Genomic DNA, 22934 nt, shown 5'->3' on the forward strand with positions numbered 1-22934 from the left:
TCTGTCACTTTGTGCCATTGTTTCAGCCAAACACTTGGCACAGCACCTTTCTCTTCGAAAACAATGTAGGTGGGTGTACCTTCTTGCAGTGTAATTTCTTCTATACTGTTGAAATATACGTACCTCCCCTGAGGGCACTCTTTAAAGCTTTGAAAAATGTCATCTTTGGCTATTTTATGCTACCTTCAATCAAATCAGGAAGTGACTTTCAATACCATCATCCTTTTCGCCGACTTTCTCAACCAATTGCGTTTCACGTTTGTCTGCCAATCCGTGTGCCATCCTTCCCACTAACTGACCTATCCCAGGGCGGCTCTAATGACGTCACACTCACACGTATAGCGGCTGACAAAGTCTTTTGGCTTGTTCTCCTAAACTCTGACTCACGCAAAACGAATGCAAAATTATTGCAAGCATTAAACAAAATCAAGACCCATTTTGTCTGTTTACTACAGGTAGGGTAACACAATTGCTTCAGAAACCTTTATGATTTTTCACTGACGGCCTTTTGCTTTAGCAGCTACTCTTTCTTTGTCAGTTTCTCTGATTCGCAAGCAAAATCAGACCCACAAGTTTTACTTTGAACTGATCAGTGGGTCTGTCCTGGTGCACATAGCACTCGCCAGAACTCATTCGAAAAGCCTTTCACTCACTTTAATATACACTCTCGAGTTTGTCAACCACGCCCGATTGACCTATTAAACCAGACAAATTGCGACAATAAAACAAGTGTCTTATACACTTGACAATATACTTCGGATTCTTAGACCTTGCAGGGCCCGTATACCAACAACCACAAGAACAACTTTTTAGAAAAAAGCGCCACACAAATGTAAAGTTCGACGACTTCCCTACTCTCACACTTCGGAGTAAGCAAACTTCTTCAACAACTTCATATGAAGTACGCAAACCCCCTAAATCCTCACAAAAACCACAATTCACCTGCGATTTGCATAAGCTGTACAAGCGCAAAACCTATTCCATTCATACTGTCACTAGAACGCCGAGAACATCTTCAAACAATCATTGGCAATCTCCAAGGTTCTGAAGGTTCTGGGAAAGTCATCCTAAGTTCTTAGGGACACATTTTCTCTTCACTTTGTATCATCGAATCTCAAAATCTGAACTTTCACCAATTTCTCTTACCTATTCTGCAAATTATTTTCTCTTTAGGAGACTAACCTTTATCCCTCTAAAATCTTTGGGTATTGGCTATTTCTCAAGGGGAAACATTTGTGGTGGCCTCTTAAGGAGACATACCCATGCTACTCTCTTACCTTCTCTAGAGGGCAAATGCAATTTGGCCTTATGATGATGGTCTCTTAAGGAGACTAACCATGTACCAGGCCTTTATGATGGGCTCTTAAGGAGACAAACCATGTTCTGGTCCTTTATGATGGGCGGCTCAAGGAGACTAACCATCATACTCTGCTATTTGGCTTTTTATCTTTCTTTTATAGGGGGACGCGTTAGAGGTTCGATGGACCTTTTAACTGCACTTTGAGGAAATCCCACTATAAGACTCTTTTCCACGACCAATCATTAACAATAGCAATCAATAGTCTCAATAATCTTTGGAGGCAGTAATTCCACACACCAAGACCGCTTTGGCCATGAATAACCACACCTGTATGTAAAAGTTAAAATATTTATTTCCCTATATTAACAATGCTAATATCACTTAACTTACTCTTAAAATCAGAAGATAAACATACAGAAACAACACTGGTTGACCACATCCTCTAAAGAATCTCAATTTAATCAATGCATGGATCACTACACATTATGGAGTTGCAGTTCAAATCAATAGCAAGAATAACTGTGCAATACAAATAGCAGACATTTAGATTCGGCAAAGAAACTTCATCAACTGTTGTTAATAATTAGCAATCATATTCTGAGAGTCTCCTAGCTAACCTTCTGATTAGAATAACATTATTGGGCTTCATGCAAAACAATTTAATTAACACAAATTCGGAAAAACATCTAACTATGGCTCTATCAAAATTAGCCGATGCTACCTAGGAACAAAAGACAATTTACATCAAACAATAACATTTAGTTAATGACTCTCCTCTGTATGGATCAGCAAGCTACGACTGTCTTTGTCGATTGGACATCTGTTAGGTCAGCATCAGTATCGACCATTGTGGCAAATGGTTCAGAACAGGCGACTCTAAACTATCCGAGCCATTTGTAAAGCATTGTCTAAGGAACAGCATTCAGCATCAAAAGTCTAAGCAATAAAGTTTGAGATAGAATTCTCTAAGTAAAGAAAATCAAAGCGAGTACACCCCATTGGTGAAAAAGGAAAACGGGAATAAGCCTTGAAGATGAGGATAATCGGAATGGTGCGCTTCTCTCTGTGCAGTCGGGCTAAGTTATAATTCTCTAGAACTCTTCCCACTTGTCAAGGAATAATATGTTTACATTTAGTCCAATGAAAGTAGAACTTGAAATCTAAGATATAACTAATTTTCCTTATACATGTCAATGATTGGCTCCTCTTTTCCTGTTCCCCTTGTCAGACTAGTCATGTAACAATTTTGTATCTCTCTTTCCTTCAGTCAGTGCATCCATTGTTAGTTCCTGGGAACATGGCTTTCACACACACACACACTGAACTCTACATGTATCGATAGCTAACACAGAATATTCTGGCAAGCAGTTCTCTTGGGAAAGAAAGCATTTACTAGTGTTTGGTCAACGTGCTAAAACAATACAAGTATTCCATTTGCTAAACACCCATTTTGTGTGAATCGTTTAAACAGTACAACTTAACATGAAGCTGTGCAACTAGGACCAAGAACTCGCTAACTTAAGGCTTACAATTAACAAAGCACATACATAATATGTAATCATTAATATAACATACTACTACATTTCTCTAAACATGAGCACATCATATCACATTAATAAGCAGTTAATAAGGATACTTTGTGAATACTGACAGCCACTCAAGTAGGCACATTTTCCAAGTGGTGCATTACTTTCTATATTCATTAATTTTCTATGCAGATTCAACATTCAGAATACAGGAATATTTACTAGTAAAAATTCTGCGTTCACAGGGTAAACGTACGATTCTTTGACCAATGGCGATGTGCGAAGTTCTTTAGACGATTTTAACTTAGCCCAACTGCACAGAGAGAAGTATGCTCATTCCTACTCTGATATCCTCCGTAGAGGCGCTCATTCTATTCTGTCTGAAGAGCTGAACGATTCCTGATGATTTACTTCTATCTTTAACTTTATTGCTTAAACTTCTGATGCTGAAAGGTCATCTCTTAGATATTACTTCCCCAATGGTTCGGACAGCCTAGAGTCCCCATTTCTGAACCATTCACTTTCATGGCCCGTTGCTGATGCTGCCCAACTGACGAAGATAATCGTACCTTGTTGATACATACTGAGGAGACGTATAACAAAATGCTATTGTTCTTGTTGGAAGTTTGTCTTTTGTTTCTAGGTACCAACTGCTATTTTGATAGAGCCATAGTTAGAAGTTTTTCCAATTTCAGGTTGACTACATTGTTTTGCATGAAGCTCAAACATACTATTCTAATCAGAAAGCTAGTAAGGGTAATCCTGATATGTTAACAGGTTGCTATTAATAAATAATTGACGTTGCTCAGTTGCTGAATCTAGATGTATGCTATCTCTATTGCTTAGTTATTCTTGCTATTCATTTGTACTGTAACTCTCAAATGTTTGGCAATCAATGTGCTAGTGAAATTGAGATTCTTTATAAGATTTGGTCAACCAGTGTTGTTCTTGTATGTGTACCACTTGGTTTTGAGACAAATCTATGTGATATTAGCATTGTTAATATAGGGAAATAAACCTTTCAACTTTTACATGAAGGTGTGGTTATTCATGAACTGATGGGTCAAGGTGCGTGAAGATTACTGCATCTGAAGGTTATTTATATTGTAGATGGATATTACTGATGATTAATGTTGCATTTGGGGTTTATGGTGGGAATTACTCTAAGCACAGTCAAAAGCTCCATCAAACCTCTAATGCGTCCCCTTATAAATTAAAGATAAGAAACCAAATAAGATCAGACGCGCTCATAGAATCTTAAATATTGCAAGTAGTTTTTTAAATATGAAAATGGTACTTGAAACCTGGAAGAACACCTCAATGAAATGGTCGGGACTGGTGTATCTATAGTCCGAGGTAAATACCTAAATCTCAAAGATCGGTGTGAAGCTCTGTTTTATGCAGGCAAGTTCCCGCTGCCTTTCCCCACCAGCTTCTGATGAACTATCGGGGCCTTGGGAGAGAAGGCCTCGTGCACACACACCTTTTTGTAAACCTACCACGAAAATCAGCACGACCTGTCAATCTAAATATAGCCCTGTGTGCTCGGGACCCTTTTTGCTTCGCGGCCCTCCACACAATTGGTTTTGTTACGTTTTCTAAAGTATTTTTCTGCCCCCGGTTTTGTTTTACGCCTGAAAGTACCTCACTCAACCGTTCCCCTTCAGGATATGAACTATCCGAGCTCAGCCCCTCTTTGGCTCCACCCGATTCCCAGCTGTTTGAAAGGATTGGTCAGAGGAGCGGCAGCTGTAACCCATCCCCCAGAGCTCGTATGCGATTGTGAGTGCGCCCGAGTGGCTCCTCCCCCAGGGAGGATGTTCGGCAAAAGCTTCTCAACCTGGGCCTTCAGTGCCCCATCCTCCACCCTAGTTCGGGCACATCGAGGTCTGCCTGGTCTATAGGTGTTTTTGAGTCTGGCGTTCTTGAGCGTCTCACTGCTCCCTCCGAGCCCAGGCCTCTGCACCTACCCCCTATGTAAAGACTCCCCTCACTGTACCTTCTCAGCTGGCCTCGGCGTCCTTTACCGTTTCGATCTTTTAAATCGCTCCTCCTATGGCTGTCTCCTGCAACCACCTCCCCACCATATTGTGCACCCTCAATCCGCACGATTCATTGTGTCAACCCTTTTCTTTTCGCACTGGACTGCCTGCTGTGACAGACTTGATACTCGTCAGCCAGCCAAGAACAGTCTAAAGGGTGGGGGAGCCTGGAGGTCGTGAGGAACGGGTAACCGTGGATCTGGACGTAGTGCTGCGAATTCAATAATATGTAATATACAGAACTTAAAAGGAACGCTGGTTAAAATAAAATAAAAAATACACGCACTGTGGACATTTCCAGTGCTACATCTAGGTTAGGAGTCCTCTACCCCTCCTCGTACAGGAAAGCCGAATGCCGCCCCTTCCCGATATCAAATAGAATAACGCAGTAAATAATAAGAATAATTTAGTACCCGTGTCTTCCGGCGAAGTGTTTGTCCGGAGCCGCGCTCTCGTGCAAGGCCCCGTGCAGAGAAAAGGCTGAACTATTCCTCCTGTGTCAGCTGTGCCTCGTGGTGCATCTCATCTGGGCTATTCCTCCAGGGAGTTGTAATTCATGAGATCTGGGTATGAGTGAACAGCGCTCTACGGGGTCCGGATGTGCCACCAGGGACCTGTACCTCACGAGAGTTAGGACAAACTGGGCAGCGGCTGTCTGCCTCTATGGTCATGAGGGAGGAGAGAGGGCACCAGAAGAAAGCTGCACTGATAGCCTACGCACCTCGCATGTTTTCGTTGATTTATGTGTTGTACTCGCCGCTCTACCTCACCGTGACCTTGATAAACTACTGTGCCTAGTTGTGAGGGCTGCGTCTGACCAATTTGTATACTTCAACTGGGTTTGTACCTCCTTAAGGATTAGTCGACCATCAATGAGAAGAAAATGTGCAACACCGAGGTACGTTTTGGGCTCTTAAACAGAGGTTTGCTTTGCAAAGTTGTCCGGGCAGTATTGTGTGTAAGCTTGGGCTATACATCTGAAGGGCTAAAAGACAACGCTGCTAAAGTTCCAAGGGTGTGTCACTGCCTAATTTATTCCGTCTAATTTTGGCATCGATGACGTGTACGTCTTTGTGTCAGTATCACGCTGAGGTGTGGGTATACATTTTGCGCTCTTTTAAGACGTCAGCCGTTTCTGCGATTCGCCGTGGCTATGCCAACCTAAGCTGTGCGCCACATTTCTGTTGTCTTCCCGAAGGCCCGACTCTAGGATTCTTGATCTGGGAGGTCTCTGGAAACGCTCGGGTGGGCCATGAAGGGGCATACGGTAATGCTAAAAAATTAACAGATGGTTATGGAAGATCTTCTTTTGAGACACTGGGAACATCTGTCCAACACGGACAGGTCTAAGAAATAAAAGTACAATTTCTTGGCTCTAACGGACATGGCTGTTGACCACGCCCAGTGCCCATTTTACTGTCTGCGAGTCTTAACTATCACCTTATGGGAGCTTTCGTGTTTTGTGTTTTGCTGCAGTGTGTGTGTCATAGGATACACTGCTGTTCATTAGTGGATGAGTAGAAGATAGATGAGATACTATCTTCCATATTTGCTGGGCTTCTGTTAACACATCACAGCAGTATCACTGATCAATAACTGAAAGATTTAAAGTACCTTTTACGCATTTAGTAGTTCTCCTTTGTGGTTTCTGAGAACATAAATGACACATTCTGCTTTCGTTGTCTTCAAAAACATTTAAATAAAATACACAAAAAAGCATAAAATGACTAGGACCACATGTCTTTAAGAAAGCTCCGCAACGTCCCTCTTTAGTATAATGTCTGGAGGCATACTGCTGTTGGCAGTTACTTCAAAATGAAATTCTCAATGGAATTATTAATTTCCACTCCCACTTCCGTCAAAAACTATGGCTTCAACTGCACCAGATAACAGGAGCAAAGTCCTTTGCTTCCACTCTCATGCTAGAGGGACAGCAAAAGCATGTGCTGCATGCAAAAGTGAAACAAAAAAAGCACACATGGGTCCTCCTCTACTTGTGGATGGGCATTGGATGGGCCTGGGGTTTCCTGGGGTAGGCCTGGCCCACCCTCTAGAACTGGGCATGTCTCCCATGTTGCCCTTAAGCATTATGGTAGATCGAGCTATTCTCCTCTAGGAATATGCCAGTCAGAGGTATCCTGTTCGAGTGCATTTTACGTCTCATCATTGAGTTAGGCTTGTGGCAAACTGAACACCTTGCTGGTTTCATATAGCATTTTTCTACCTCATGTTTCTTTGTTTCAAATCTCTGATCATGGCTTGTTTATTAACTAAGTGGTAATATTAATATCATCCTCACAAGGGTGCCAGACTTAGATTAGAATGTTAACCCTCCCTCACTAATGTAACAGGTTTTGTATTTAAGGCACGTGCAAAGGTTATGATTTTGACTTACCCTCTTTACAGATAAAATCTAGCAGCAAAGTAACAGTACAATACATATTTAGGATACAATTCGGAAACTCACAAAATATGGCAGAAGCATTAACTTAACCCCCTTCAAATGTTATCATACCAGTCCTTTGTATTGATGTGATGTGTCTGTATATGCATTGGCTGAGTAGGCATGCAATCGAATGTTGAGTGTGGATGTTGTGCGAATGTGATGATGCATGGAGTGTTGGTGTCAGTATGTGGGGTGAATCGTGGGAGTTGATTTCAGTTGGAAGGAGAACAGAGCCCTAATAGGACCTACCTCTTTAGCTGTAACCTAAGGGCCTAATATGACATAAAGAACTTGCATCCTACATGAAGGGCTCCTGAATCTTGTGTGATGACCCTGTCTTCCATCCACACCATTTTGGCAACAAATGGTTAAAAAGAACCTGTGGGAAGATGCAGCAGGACTCTGGAGACAGTTGGGAGAGGTCTTACAGCGTACCAGGATTCAATTTGACATGGACTTCTGTTGGCTGGGTAAACACAGAATTTTCCTGCCAAATAGCACCCTTCCCCTGAAAGAGGAGAATACCTGTATAAGATGGACCCGTGACCGTACAGGGATAGTCTGTGGCTTCTCACAGTCAAATCCACCAGAAAGTGGTGTGAGCTTGGCTGCTGGGCAAGAGAAACACATCGAGGATGGTTGGAAATGACCTAGAGGACAGGGCAAGAAGCCACTGAGTGGAGTTAAAGCTCATTGACGATTCCAAAAGTTAAGGTTTTTATGTTTGAGATAGAAGAAGCATCAAGTGTGTGATACTGTGAGCAGTCTAAAGAAGTATTTTTTTTAAACTATTTTTATTATTTTCACATACAGAGACAATACAGGCCATCACCATAATTGGCATGGTATACTTGCATTACAAAAATGGCTTCAATTCGGACTACATCGGATACCTAAGATGTGCACAAGTACAATAAGTGTCAGTGTCCATAATCATTAAAAAATGGCATTGTGGCAATATAGAAATGATCCCACACCGTGTGGCACAGAAACATGTTAATATAAAACCTAGGTATTCATGCACTTGAGAGGGCGACAACGGCCCAATCAAAGCCTGATGGCAATTCTGCATCTTGGAGATTCGGGAGGCATGTGCGTAGTGGTTTCCAGACATTCCTAGGGCGGGAAGTAGGTGGTTGCAAGGATGCATACACTTCACTGGTCATCATTTACAGTTCAGAAGGATCCAACACTCTCTTAATTAATGCCCTATTTTGAAAAGAAAATGGGTTACCAAGGCGGTATTCATCCCTTATATTAACCTCAGAAAGATATAGTTGATGAACTTCACTGGTCGTGTCGCAGTATATGAGGCTTCTAAGCCATGCAGACCTGCGAGGAGGGGTCTTAGAGCCCCAAAAAATGGCTATCTCTACGTTTGACCAGCATCATTACCAAACCAGTGAAACGCTGTAAGGGCTTAGGTATGGATTCCATGTAGCCTAATAAGGCCAGCAGGAAGGTACAGTGAGGGGAAGGACGCCGAGGCCAGCTGAGAAGGTATAGTGAGGGGAGTCTTTACATAGGGGGTAGGTGCAGAGGCCTGGGCTCGGAAGGAGCAGTGAGAAGCACAAGAACGCCAGACTCAAAAACACCTAGAGACAAGGCAGACCTCGATGTGCCCGAACTAGGGTGGAGGAGGGGGCACTGAAGGCCCAGGTTGAGAAGCTTTTGCCGAACATCCTCCCTGGGGGAGGAGCCACTCGGGCGCAGTCACAATCGCATACAAGCTCTGGGGGATGGGTTACAGCAGTCGCTCCTCTGACCAATCCTTTCAAACAGCTGGGAATCGGGTTTGTCTGTGATTCGGGGACACAATGCGAGTCACAGAGGAGCAGACATACCATACCTTTTCCGCCAACGGTCACCCCAAGTCTATCTCCTAGGCCTCCATTATCTCTTGGCCACGCACAGGCAGTAAAGCTAGACATGCTCGGTATAGTTTGGAGACCAAATTGCCGTTTGTGTCAGCTCTGATCAGTAGGGTGAGAGGGCTGAAGTCGGCTGGTGCAAACGAATAAGTGGCAACCTGCTTGAGCAATGTACTACGCAGGCAGCTTAGGACGAAGTGGTCCAACATTGTTGCATTATGAAACCTGGTATCTCCCGTACGCGACAAAACATGTTAGTCGGACAACAAGTCCCCCATATTTGTAAAGACATGTGCGTCAAGTGTAGCATGGATACGTTTTTTAAGTGTGAGGGGCAACCACGTATTGTCCTTCAAAGGAAGTGCAGGGGTCTTCCTCCCAGGAGTTGCACTAACCTGCGCATGTCCAACAAGTCATAGCTAAGAGCTGTATGTTCGTGGGATTCAGTGGGACACTAGCCCAGAGCAACGTTTTTAAACGAGTAGGAAACACCAAGAGCCAGATGTATGAAAGGGTTTTACCCATTCTGTGTCTATAGGAAAATGCTTTGGTACATATGGCCCCAAGTCCCTTTCAGGGAGTGGGTTGGGCAATCGCTTATCAGGGTGATACCAGTAATAAGCATAATGACACAGCTATTAAATAATCTAATTGAAAATGTGGAACGCCAAAGCCGCCATGTTCGTTTGGAAGTACCAAAGGTCCGATCGGATGCGCGGGTGCCGCCCAGCCCAGACCAGGCGTGTCAAGGAGGTCCGCAAGTCATAAAAGTAGAGTTTGTGAGGGGAATAGGAACAATGACATATAAGTATAAGAATGGTGGTAGGACAACCATTTTGATTAATGCAATGCGTCCCGCCGTGGATGGGGGAGGCAAATCTAGTGTTCAATCTGGGACTCAAGTATGTCCAATACCGGACCATAACTAACAGGTATTACCTGCTTGCGATCCCTATGGATATCCACTCCCAGGTACTTGACCTGGTCGTCGCACCATGTGAGTGGGTACTCACTTAAGACAGGAGAGGTGACCGTCATGAGGGAAATAGGTCCGATTTAACCTAGTTAATGCTGATGCCCGAGTATGTTCCAAAGCGAGATATTTCTCGGAGCACTGGATCAAGGTTGGTTGCAGGGTAGCGTAAGCACAGGAGTATGTGGTCCGCATAAAGAGAAATCAGCAAGGGGCTTGTTTTGAACTGTAACCAGTGGTGAAGATGTTTGTCGTGTAAGCAGTGCTTAATTTGTAGATAAAAAGGTGCCGGTGCTCATAGCCCTTCTCTTAAACATGCGGCTGCTGCAATGAAATGTGCAAACACAGAATACTAAGGCACCGTAATCCCGAAGCCATCTCGGGCCCTTTTAATCCAGTTAAAACCACTCCCTGCCTCTTCAGCTCACTCCTGCAGTTTTCTGCTTTCTCTCATTGTGACACTTTTTCGTTTTTACCTTCCTCCGGCTTTCCCATATGAGTCTTTTGCTCGCTGCAAATGCTTGAGGCAGAAGACTAAGCCCCGGCCCTCAAAAATAAGTGCCGGTGCTCAGCACCGGAAACTACAAGCACAAATTAAGCACTGCGTGTAAGTGTTATACAAGCGGATCCAGTGCTAGTATAAAAATAAGAGGGAGAGAGGGCAGCCCTGCCTCGTCCCTCTGAAAATGGGGAATGAGGGTGTTAATGTGCCATTGATCCAAAGGCGGGCAGTTGGTCAAGAGTTTAACAGCATAATGAATGATGAGAAGCTACAGGGCATTCCTGTTTTATTGAGTATTGCATGTAGGAAGGGCCATTCTAAAGAGTCGAATGCCTACCCTGCATCAAGTGAGGCAGTCGCGGTAAGAATGGTAGGCAAAACTATGTAATGTGGCGAAAACAGTTTGATGATAAATGGACGTTGATGTATGCGGTACGAATCTCGATTGGGCCGGCCAGATTGTTTCTTCTAGCAGTAAAGGTAATTGGGTGTTGAGCAGCTTTGCCAGTATTTTATTATCAAAATTGAGGAGAGACAGTGGTCTGTAAAAGCTGCACTATGTGGGAGCCTTGCTTGGTTTCAGCAGTAGGGTAATCACTGCTTCACGTAGAGGGGGCAGCATCTCTCCCACCTCCAATGCCTTCTGGTACATCTCCAGAAGATGAGGAGCTAAAAGTGTTTTGAAAGCCTTATAAAAACTTCCTGTGAAGCTGCCCAGTACTGGTGCTTTGGAGCCATCCAGCGTGTCTATGGCAGCGATGATCTCCTCCTCAGCAAAAGGTGCCCAGAGGAACTGTTGGTTCGGCGAATCAAGCAACACCATAACCACTTCATTAAGGTAGCCCAGCAAGACGGGAGAGCAAGAGGAGGTCTGTGCGGTATAAAGATTGGAGTAGTATTCAAGCAGCTGCGCCTGCACTGCAGCTGCCCCAATGTCACCCCCCCCCTTCCAGGAGTTGTAACTCGAGGATATAGGGAAATCTACAGAAGTATTGATCACTTACAACCCATAATTAAAGGTGTTGTATTCAGGGAAATATTTGTGGGCAGTGCAAAATCATTTGGAGCCCTAAGCGAGGGTCACCTAAAGAGCTGGATTGTGGTTACTTTGTGTCCCAAGTATATGATGTGTGTCAGTGGTTCCCAACCTTTTGACTTCTGTGGACCCCCATTTTATCATTACTGGAGCCAGGGGACCCCCACTGAATCTTTATTGGATCCGGGGACCCCCCACTGAGTCATTACTGAAAGCTGGGGACCTAATCTGTTAATATTATTTATTTTTCTAAGCTGTCGCGGACCCCCTGAAGAGGCTTCACGGACCCCCAGGGGTCCCCGGACCACAGGTTGGGAACCACTGATGTGTGTAAAGGAAAATCAGCGCTTGCCTACAGAATCTGTACTTTTTAAGGCACTAAGTGCAGAGTTACCAGTTGAGATGGCTGGAACCTGGTTTCATGTATAGCAGCAGATTGCAGCCTTTCCACTCCTGAATGAGGGGTTGAATGTTGATGAAATAGTTGATGATCGTGGTCATGGAGTGTTACAAAGTACTGCTTCAATTGCGATTTCTTGCCTTGCGACCTGGATTTGCAAGTCGCAATTTGCGATTCGCAAAATCCACATCACAAGAAGATGCTGCAAAAAAATCGCAAATTGCGATTTTTCGCATGGCATTTTGCACATGCAAAATACCATAAAAAGAAACCAGGTGGTAACCTGGTGCAAAATTTAAAAATGCATTTTTAAATTGAACATGTAAAGCACACATGCCCTTTTGGCTTGTGTGCACCTTACATGTCCCCCAAAACATTTTTGGGGTGCAGTAGAGGGGGCCTTAGGCCCCCAGCACCCTGGGCTTTTGCATTTCTAAAATTGCGATTTCTGGTTCAGAAATCGCAATTTTGGAGATGCAAAAAATTCGCAGATATGGCCCAACAGGCCCATAGCTGCGAATGGGGCCGGTATCGCAACTTGCGATTCGGTAATAGCATTTGCGATTTTTAAGAAATCGCTATTACCGAATCGCAAATGTGATACATGGCACTTTGCGAGTCGGAAATAGCGATTTCCTAAAAATCGCTATTTCCGACTCGCAAAGGGCAGTGATGAGACATCTGGCCCTTAGAGAAGTGTGCCCTATATGGGTTTTTGTCATTCAATATTGAAGAACGTGCTGTGCTAAATTTAGGGTTGCAGTAATTTTGGAGAGGTTGAAAGTAACCTGCGTTTGAGTTCGATTTACACTGTGTGACGTTGTGCCGTGATTTTGAATTGGAGTCGTGATATCGCATTGTGGAAATGGCATTTAGAGCCAGGTGTGCAACGCATTTTTTCTGTCCCAAATGAATCAGGCCATTTGTGACCGAAAAAGTGCTTTTTCAAATGTACAAACACCAAGAATCACAGTATGGGTTTGCAACCAATAACAGAATCGTTGTTTAGAAGGGGCACGTTCAGGGCGTCCCTTCCAAACAGGGAATCTGAATGTAATGTACTAATGCTTTGCGGCCAAACGGCGGAGACAAATTGAGGCAGTATTCTCATGATATGAGGGTTCTAATACCAGTGCCTCTCACTATGCTTATATTCTATTATGGTTTGGATTTTAGCAAAGCTCTGAGTTTCTCATATTTTTGCAAATCTACATACATGGAATGCAGTAGGTGAAAAGTGCAGTTCCAGGGTTGGGGTGACCATGTACGTCTGTGAACACCCACTATCTTGGATTTTTATAGGTATTCACCAACTTCTTTTCCATCTCTTCCACTAGAAAAGGTTGGAAGTTTACTCATGACATAGGAAGGAGTAGGACATTTTCCAGGTTGGGGAAAAAGATGGGGTGTAAAAAAGTGGAATTGCAATAGCTCAGCAGATTATAGCGTGTTCAGATATAATAAATCATGACATGTATTTGTAATGCTCATGTTCACCCTAGGGCCTTATAGCACTGAAACAGACGTTTATTGTTACCCAACTCAATGGTATGCTTTTTATCAACCTTTGAAGGATGAAAGGTTGACTGGACCTACCGGGATGGAAACCGGTGACCATATATACTTTCTCATTCAGAAATGGAATTCACAAAAGTTTACATTGATTATAGTTTCAAGCCATAGTTCAGTAAACCTTTGCGAATTCCGGAAAGTCTTTTATATGCACCAATGCAAGGACATATATCTGTGGTGCACTTCTGTGGCCCTCTAACTTGTTTCCATGTTGCCTGTTATGTTTTTACACTGATTCTCCCTCAATTTCATTCTAAATATTGGCATGCATCAAACATACGTACTAAAACCTGCATCAGAGAGCATTGAGCAACAGTTTGCAAAAACACTGTTTTCAAGTTGCAATTTTTTATTTATACATTTTATTTTGAAGCAAAACATCACCAATTTTGCTTTCAAGCTTCATCATATAATCGGGAAGCATTCTGTGAGCATTGTAAGTTGCCTCAAATTGTTAAATGCTGCAGATGTGTACATGTTTATGTACTGGAACCATTGGCAGTAATGTGTTTTGAGCTTTTTGCATTTACTTACATTGCTGGCCCTAATGGTGAGGGCTCACCTTTAATGAATCATATGCAGGTTTAAACTATTTACACTGATGGATACAAAACTTGCTTTATTGCCAGACAATCCTTTCACAGATTGGTGCTGTAATCTGACAATCAAAGGGTTTGTGCTTCAGGGACCTGGGCCAACTTGGGCAAAGTACCCATGAAAACTTTTTGGCCTTTACCTCCAAACAATGTGTCCTGTGCGTCTGGCGATAGGAATTCCACACCCCTGATTCCTACACTCCAATTTTGCACCTGTGATTTTTGAAAGAATGGAAGTGGATCTGGGCATCAATGAGAGCCTCAGGATGACATATGTGTGCAAGCTGTATAAGGAGAGAGAGCTCAAGCTGGCAACTGTGTCTAAGATGTTGTAGGACCAGATAACCCTCAGAGCATGGGAGGAAGTCCGCCTTCTACAATCCACCACACAGGAGCAAGATAATGATGAGGGAGAGAATGAGGAAGGAGAGGTGAAGAAAGAGGCGGATGTCCTTACAGTGGCCCCAGTACCTACAAACCTAGGTCACCTGCCTTGTCCGGAGTAGGGAGCAGTGTGTCCTCCCACATCCTGACCCCGGCTGAGATATAAGACAGACAAATAAAGGAGACTCTGAAATTGCAACTGGCAACCCTTGCCCTGCAGTAAAAGAAGCTGGCAGCAGCAGACAGTTGCACTTGTAGGCGAAAACATTACTGAAAGCACATGTCCACTACAGGGAGGAAAACATTATTAGCCCTTGAGAAAACTTGCAGAATGAGATATGCCTCCTGGAAGAAACCCCTTGTTGTGAAGTTTGGGTTAACCCCAGAAAAGTATCGCCAAAAGTGCAGAGATAGCCAGGAGCAGTTCCAATAGTCCTGGGTTGATTTTGCAGGTCACTCCAGTAAGAAAGTGGATGGTTGGGTGAAGGACAACAAAGTAAAAGATTATGGGGGTCATTACAACATTGGCGGTAAAAGGCCTTACCGCCGTGCAGAAGACCGCCTATACACCTCCGCGGCGGTGGTAGTCCGCAACAGCTATTATAACACACATCTCGGAATCTGCTGAAATTGAGACACCCACACAACTCCCCCACACCAAAGGTCAGTGTTAAAGTGGCGAAAACAAAACCTCCACCTCCACGCCAACAGAAACACGCCCATGCTATTACGACCCACGAATCCACGCGGCGGTCTTTCAAACACGGTATCCCATTGGCGGTACACACCGCCGCACTCAAAATACACACACATCTCCAAAACACCGCCACTTTGGACAATTCCAAATACACACACCTGATACACATACAAACACCACTCCCACACACCCAACTCAATATAAAACACACACCCACATCACCCACAAACCCCTATGACCACAATTCACGGACGAAGGCCAGAGAGACAGCACAGCCAAGACAACACCACCATACAGAGGCACACAACACCATCACCCACACCACATCCACGCACAAAACACCACACACCACTACACATCACCACACACATCAACACTCACACCGCCCCACACATCACACACACCACCCCATGTCACGCCAAAGACACCCCCGCTTCTCCGAGGAGGAGCTCAGTGTCATGGTGGAGGAAATCATCCGGGTAGAGCCACAGCTATTTGGCTCACAGGTACAGCACACCTCCATAGCCAGGAAGATGGAGCTATGGCGAAGAATCGTGGACAGGGTCAACGCTGTGGGACAGCACCCAAGAAATAGGGAGGACATCAGGAAGAGGTGGAACGACCTACAGGGGAAGGTGCGTTCAACGGTCTCCAGGCACAACATCGCGGTTCAGCGGACTGGCGGCGGACCCCCACCTCCTCCCCCACAACTAACAACATGGGAGGAGCAAGTCTTGACCATCATGCATCCAGAGGGCCTCGGAGGAGTCGGTGGAGGATGGGACAATGGTAAATCCAATCTTAACTATCATATCCCCCACCCTACCTGCATGCTATCACACACCCCCACCCTCATCCCCTCCCCTATCACCCAAAATCCTCACTAATGTACTAATAACACAAACCACCCATCCCAACACCAAGCCCTGCATGACACAACTAAGCATGGACCCCCAGCACTAAAGCATGCCCACTGCACATACCCATAACACCCCCAACCATCATCACACAAGCCCCCACACAGGAATGCCTGCACTGGGGTACACAGACACCCACCCATTGCACACCATCACACACACAAATGCATTAATCATGCTTTTATGCCCCTGCAGGAACCCGAAGGACCGTCACCACACCAGAGGGTCCAGACAACACCACTCCACCCCCAGAAGAGGCCCACAGTGACGATAGCAGCTCTGCCCTACTGGATCCTGATGACCAGCCCGGACCATCGTGGGCCTCGGGACAGTCTGTTACCCTTGCACAGGCACAGCCCAACACTGACCTTCCACCCTCTGGTAACACCAGCACAGCACCCACCCAGCGGGCCCAAACCTCCGTCCCCAGGACAGGTCAATCAGCGGTGTGTCCACCACTACACGGAACCCAGGGTAACCCACCACCCCAACAACAACAGGGACCTGGGGGAAGTGGTAGTGGGCACACGGTCCAGGGGCCGGAGGCACAGGAACACAGGGGAACTGGGAGGGCTGCTGTGCGACAGGGGGCGGACAGGCCAAGGGAACCCACTCTCCACGAGGCCCTATCCTCCATCATGGGAGCATACCACCACTCCCAGGTGAAGATGGCGACGGTCCTGGACAAGTTGCAGGAGACCCTGCGCCTGCAGGAGGAACACTATTTGGGGTTCAGGGAGGAGCTCAGGACCATCAGCTCCGCCCTGGGCACCATTGTAGGGGTGCTGAAGGACATACAGCAGACCTTGAGGGACACCGTGGCTCTCCAAGGGGCCCCTGACACTAGCCAGGACGATGAACTGCCCACCACCTCTGCCGGCGCTAGTGGACAGGACGCCCCGCCACAGGACCACCACACCAGTACCCCACCCCCTGCAGATGGACAACCACCACGCAAGCAGTCCCTGAGATCCAGGAACAGGACAGAGCAAGATGGCAAGACCCCCGCCAGGAAATGAGACCACCGTGACTGTCCTCCCACTGTCCCACTTTGTTACTTTGTCCATACTTGAACTGCCCCAGCTCCACTTCCTATGCCCATATGGGCAGTGCACCTGTGAGACTAATAGACTGGACTCTGCCATGGACATTCCTCCGCCATCACCCATCCTCATTTTACAACCCCCTCCCATTTCTGAGCACTTCAATAAACACCCTTGAAACACAAAACAATCTGGAGTCAGTCTGTGATATTGTAAATATGTATAATCAATGACAGAGTCATAATGCGTTTCCCAGTGTAAAGCCAACATACCTATGTCACATATCACAAGTCCTTGAAGGATGCAAGCAGATGACACACGTTGGTAACCACACCTGTGAAACCATAATGGAAAGGTACAACTCAGTTACCAAATACTGGTTGAAATCGACAGAAAGGATAGAGGTAGACGTGTGAAAGTTAATGTAATGGTAAAAATGAAAATGTTCTCACCTGTGTGCCACTGGAAATATTGCTGTATGACTGACTCCCTGTTGTCGTTGTCTTCTTCCTCAGCTTCCTCCTCATCACTGTCCACAGGCTCCACAGCTGCTACAACACCGTCATCTGGACCATCCTCCTGCAGAAAAGGCACCTGGCGTCGCAAAGCCAAATTATGAAGCATCGAGCAGGCGATGATGATCTCTCACACCTTCTTCGGTGAGTAGAATAGGGAACCACCTGTCATATGGAGGCACCTGAACCTGGCCTTCAGGAGGCCGAAGGTGCGTTCGATCACCCTCCTAGTCCGCCCATGGGCCTAATTGTACCGTTCCTCTGCCCTGGTCCTGGGATTCCTCACTGGGGTCAGTAGCCATGACAGGTTGGGGTAACCAGAGTCCCCCAATAGCCATACATGGTGCCTCTGGTGTTGAGTCATCATATCAGGGATGCTGCTATTCCGCAGGATGTAGGCGTCATGCACTGAGCCAGGGAACATAGCATTTACCTGGGAGATGTACTGGTCTGCCAAACAGACCATCTGAACATTCATAGAATGATAACTCTTCCTGTTCCTGTACACCTGTTCACTCCTGTGGGGGGGGACCAGAGCTACATGGGTCCCATCAATGGCACCTATGACGTTGGGGATATGTCCAAGGGCATAGAAGTCACCTTTAACTGTAGGCAAATCTTCCACCTCAGGGAAAATTATGTATCTCTTTACGTGTTTCAGCAGGGCAGACAACACTCTGGACAAAACGTTGGAAAACATAGGCTGGGACATCCCTGATGCCATGGCCACTGTTGTCTGGAATGACCCACTTGCAAGGAAATGAAGCACTGACAGCACCTGCACATCAGGGGGGATTCCAGTGGGATGGCGGATTGGTGACATCAGGTCTGGCTCCAACTGGGTACATAGTTCCTGGATTGTGGCACGGTCAAACCGGTAGGTGACGATGACATGTCGCTCTTCCATTGTCAACAGGTCCACCAGCGGTCAGTACACCGGAGGATTCCGCCATCTTCTCAGATGACGGTGCCTACGAAGGACAACAGCGACAAATCAGTAATTTTTCATCCAGGTATGTACCCACAGTTACACACAAGACTACACCAATCACAAAACCCTTCCTGTATGTGTGTTGAGTGTAGGCCTAGCTATGTGTGACGCAGAGGTAAATGAAGCCATGTGGACCCCTGAAATGGCGGCTGCCTGACCTCTAAACTGGGGCAATGGGATTATGGGGTAACAGCGCTGGCGTTGCACACCGTTGCGGTAGGCGGTCGTAGACCGCGGCGCAATGCTGCATTGGTTAACATAGGACCCTATGGGTCCTAGGAGCCAATGAACAGGTGCGCCGGCGGTGATGATGCGCACCGCCGCGGACGTCACTGCCATTTTATATCTGTTCAATCACTAGATACCTTTCCTTCGACAGGAGAGGACCTACACTGCAAGTGCTGCTGTGACCTCGGTCTGGAAGCGACGATGGCTGCTGCGTCTGGAGAAAGGGTCCCTGCCTTCACTGCTCAGGAGTTGGAGAAACTGGTAGACGGGGTCCTCCCCCAGTACACGCTACTCTACGGTCCTCTAGACCAACAGGTTAGTACACAGGGAGCACGTTGTATGGGCTAGGCCTGGGTGGAGAGGGCTGGTTGGAAGGGGGAAGGGGGCAGAGTTCATAGAACATGAATGCATGTGAATGAATGGGCCACATGGCCAGAGTAGGGAGGGGGCCACTCACATCGACGGTGCAGTTGGTAATGACTGTTCCTCTTCTCCATGTGCATGTCATGTAGGTCAGCGCCCACCAGAAGAGGGACATTTGGCGTGCCATCGCCAAGGAGGTCCGGACCCTGGGGGCCCACCAGAGACGGGGCACCCACTGCCAGAAAAGATGGGAGGACATTCACCGCTGCAGCAAGAAGACGGCGGAGGCTCAGCTGGGGATGGCCTCCCAACGTGGGAGGGGTGCCCGTCGCACCATGACCCCCCTGATGTTCCGGATCCTGGCGGTGGCCTACCCGGAGTTGCATGGGCGCTTGAGGGCATCACAGCAGACACAAGGGGGTGAGTACAACCTCATTCTGCGGACTTTGCGCGCAGTAGAGGGGTCTGGGTGGGGGAGGAGGCCTGTGGGTGTACCTAGGCCAGCCAGAAACACAAAGACTAGGTCCCTCTGTAATGCAGCCCATGTGGCACTCTATCCCACCTCAGTAGAGTGCCAAGTACAGGTATAGTTGCCCCTGTGGCATCCATGTGTGCAGATGTCCACCATTGCCATGTAGGCCATATCCCAGAAATTGCATATGCAGAGGGCAGGAGCACGGCGTAATGCAGGGGGCTGCTGTGTCTGTCTTATCCGCCAACGGTAGCGGTATGCCATGCACTCAAACTGTCTTTCTTATGTCCCCCCCTTTTTCTGCTCTCCCTGTTCTTTTGTACATCAGCATCATCAGGCGGAGGTACCGTGGCACCGGAGCACGAGGGAGCTGCATCCCACATGGCCATGGAGGGCCACACTACGGACTCAGAATGCACCAGTGGGACGGAGGGCGAGGGGAGCTTCACGTCGGCCACCGGATCACCAACCAGCGACACAGACTCGTCTGCCGATGGGGGCTCCCTTGTGGTGGCGGCACCATCTGTGCGCCCCATTTCTACAGGTACAGCCGCCACCTCCCCTACCAGCACCGCCCTCCCAGCAGCCCCTCAGCGTTCGCCCCGTGCCCGCTCACCCAGGAGGGTGGGCATCACCTTCGCCCCAGGCACCTCAGGCCCTGCCCCAGTCACCCCTGCTGCCCTCAGTGAGGAGGCCATTGACCTCCTCAGGTCACTCACTGTTGGGCAGTCTACCATTGTGAATGTCATCCAGGGTGTAGAACAAGAGTTGCAACATGGTAATGCATTCCTGGGGGGCATTCATTCTGGTCAGGCTGTCCTTCAGCGAATCCTGCAATCTCTGGCCTCAGCACTGATGGCAGCCATTGTCCCTGTGTCTAGCCTCCCCCCTCCATCCTCTTCCACCCAGACCCAATCCCCTGTACCCCAGCCCATCCCAAGCACACCTACAGACCAGAATGTACACAAGTCAGCATACACAAGTAGCTCAAGCAAACATAGGCACCACACAACCCACAGGCACTCAGGCAAGCCTCACCCACATACAGACACAGCAACATCCACTGCCTCCACCATGTCCCCCTCCTCCCTCCCAGTCTCGTCTTCACACACACCTGCATGCACCACATCTACAGGCACCATGAATCGCACAAGGACACCCAGCACCCCAAGCCGCTCACCTGCACTCACCACCTCCACTGCCATTTACACATCCCCTGTGTCCTCTCCCAGTGTGTCTGTGACGTCCCCTCCCAAAGTACACAAACGTCGGCAATCACACACCCAACATCCATCCACCTCACGACAGCCTCCAGTACCTGCACCTGCACCCAAAACACCTAAAGTGACACCTCCTACAACCACCTCCTCTTCCTCCACTCCCAGACCCCCTCCAACTACCCATCCCAGTGTTCGTCAGAAACTGTCCCTCTGTAAAGTTGACCTTTTTGCCCCCCCCCTCCAATTCATCAGTCCCGTCGTAGCGCCTCAGCCAAAAAGCCTCCAATACCAGTGGTGCCTGTTCAAGGTATGTGGAGTGCACCGGCCTCCAGGGCAGGCAGTGTGACCCGGAGCCAAGGCACTGGCAGCCCACCCCCTGTAAATTGCTCTGAAATTGGAGAGTGGACGACGGGACTGTGTGAAGACTCCTGGTGGGAAAACAACTCACATGGGTTCCCAGGGGATTGGAGAGTCAGCTGTGACTCCACCAAAGGTGGGGAAGGGCCAGAGGAAGTCTGCCCAGCCTGTTGTGAGTATCAAGGCGGAGAAGGGCGGCATCATTCCCAGCGGTCGAGACACAACCGCCAGCACCATCGTCACTGGTCAAGAGACCACCGCCGGAGTCACAGCCCAGGAGGGCCCAAGTATCGTCACTGGTCAGGAGAGCACCGCCGGAGTCATAGCCCAAGAGGGCCCAAGTATCGTCACTGGTCAGGAGACCACCGCCAGAGTCATAGCCCAGGATGGCCCAAGTATCGTCACTGGTCAGGAGACCAGTATCGTCGCTGGTCAGGAGACCACCGCCGGACTCACAGCCCAGGAGGGCCCAAGTATCGTCACTGGTCAGGAGACCACCGCCGGAGTCACAACCCAGGAGGGCCCAAGTATGTTCACTGGTCAGGAGACCACCGCCGGAGTCACAGCCCAGGAGGGCCCAAGTATCGTCACTGGTCAGGAGACCACCGCCGGGCCCAAGTATTGTCACTGGTCAGGAGACCACCGCCAGAGTCATAGCCCAGGAGGGCCCAGGTATTGTCACTGGTCAGGGGACCACCGCCACCGCCGGAGTCAGTGCCCAGGAGGGCCCAGGTGGGCTATGAGGGAACGTCATGCCACACACCAATGCCCAGTCTAGGGAACGTCATGCCACACACCAATGTCCGTACCAGAACCGCCATGGCAAAGCACAGCTGAACAGTCCAGAACCGCCATGGCAAAGCACCGCTGAACAGTCCAGAACCGCCATGGTGAAGACCGCTGAACAGTCCAGAACAGTCCAGAACTGCCATGGCAAAGCACCGCTGAACAGGGCAAGAACCGCCATGGCAAAGCACCGGTGAACAGTCCAGAACCGCCATGGCAGAGCACCACTGAACAGGGCATGCACCGGGTAAGAATGAATAGACCGCCACATCAAGCATCCTTATCCCATGTGCAGCTGGGGCAGTGACTGGACAGGAACTTTCACGGGAGACTAATCCAGTCTGGGCACCAGTCCCCCTCACGAGCCACTGGCCGATGTTATCTACTTGCGATATTGAGGCTTTGAACTCCCCAGGATGGAACAGTGGGCAAGCCACCCACTGTAGAGACTTGAGAGACTGTGGCTTTGCACTCCCCAGGATGGCACAGTGGGCAACCCACCCACTGTAGAGACTTGAGAGACTGTGGATTTGCACTCCCCAGGATGGCACAGTGGGCAAGCCACCCACTGTAGAGTCTTGAGAGACTGTGGCTTTGCACACCCCAGGATGGCACAGTGGGCATGGATCCCCGTCGTAGATCTGGCTTTGCAGTCATCCGGCTGAGGTGCCCCCCTTCCCTTCCCCCTGAGGTGCCT

General features: G+C 47.8%; 1 protein-coding gene across 1 annotated transcript in view; it reads right to left on the reverse strand.

Moving 5' to 3' along the window:
- LOC138304453 (histone-lysine N-methyltransferase, H3 lysine-36 specific-like) overlaps window positions 1-5405 on the reverse strand; it is a 1084114-nt gene extending 1078709 nt beyond the window's left edge. Inside the window, exon 1 of the mRNA XM_069244523.1 lies at window positions 5282-5405. The gene's annotated coding sequence lies outside the window, so the exon portion shown is untranslated. The remainder of the gene's footprint in view (window positions 1-5281) is intronic.
- Between the last annotated feature and the right edge of the window lie 17529 nt (window positions 5406-22934).

Source organism: Pleurodeles waltl, chromosome 7 (genome assembly GCF_031143425.1).
Source record: "Pleurodeles waltl isolate 20211129_DDA chromosome 7, aPleWal1.hap1.20221129, whole genome shotgun sequence".
Taxonomy (NCBI): domain Eukaryota; kingdom Metazoa; phylum Chordata; class Amphibia; order Caudata; family Salamandridae; genus Pleurodeles; species Pleurodeles waltl.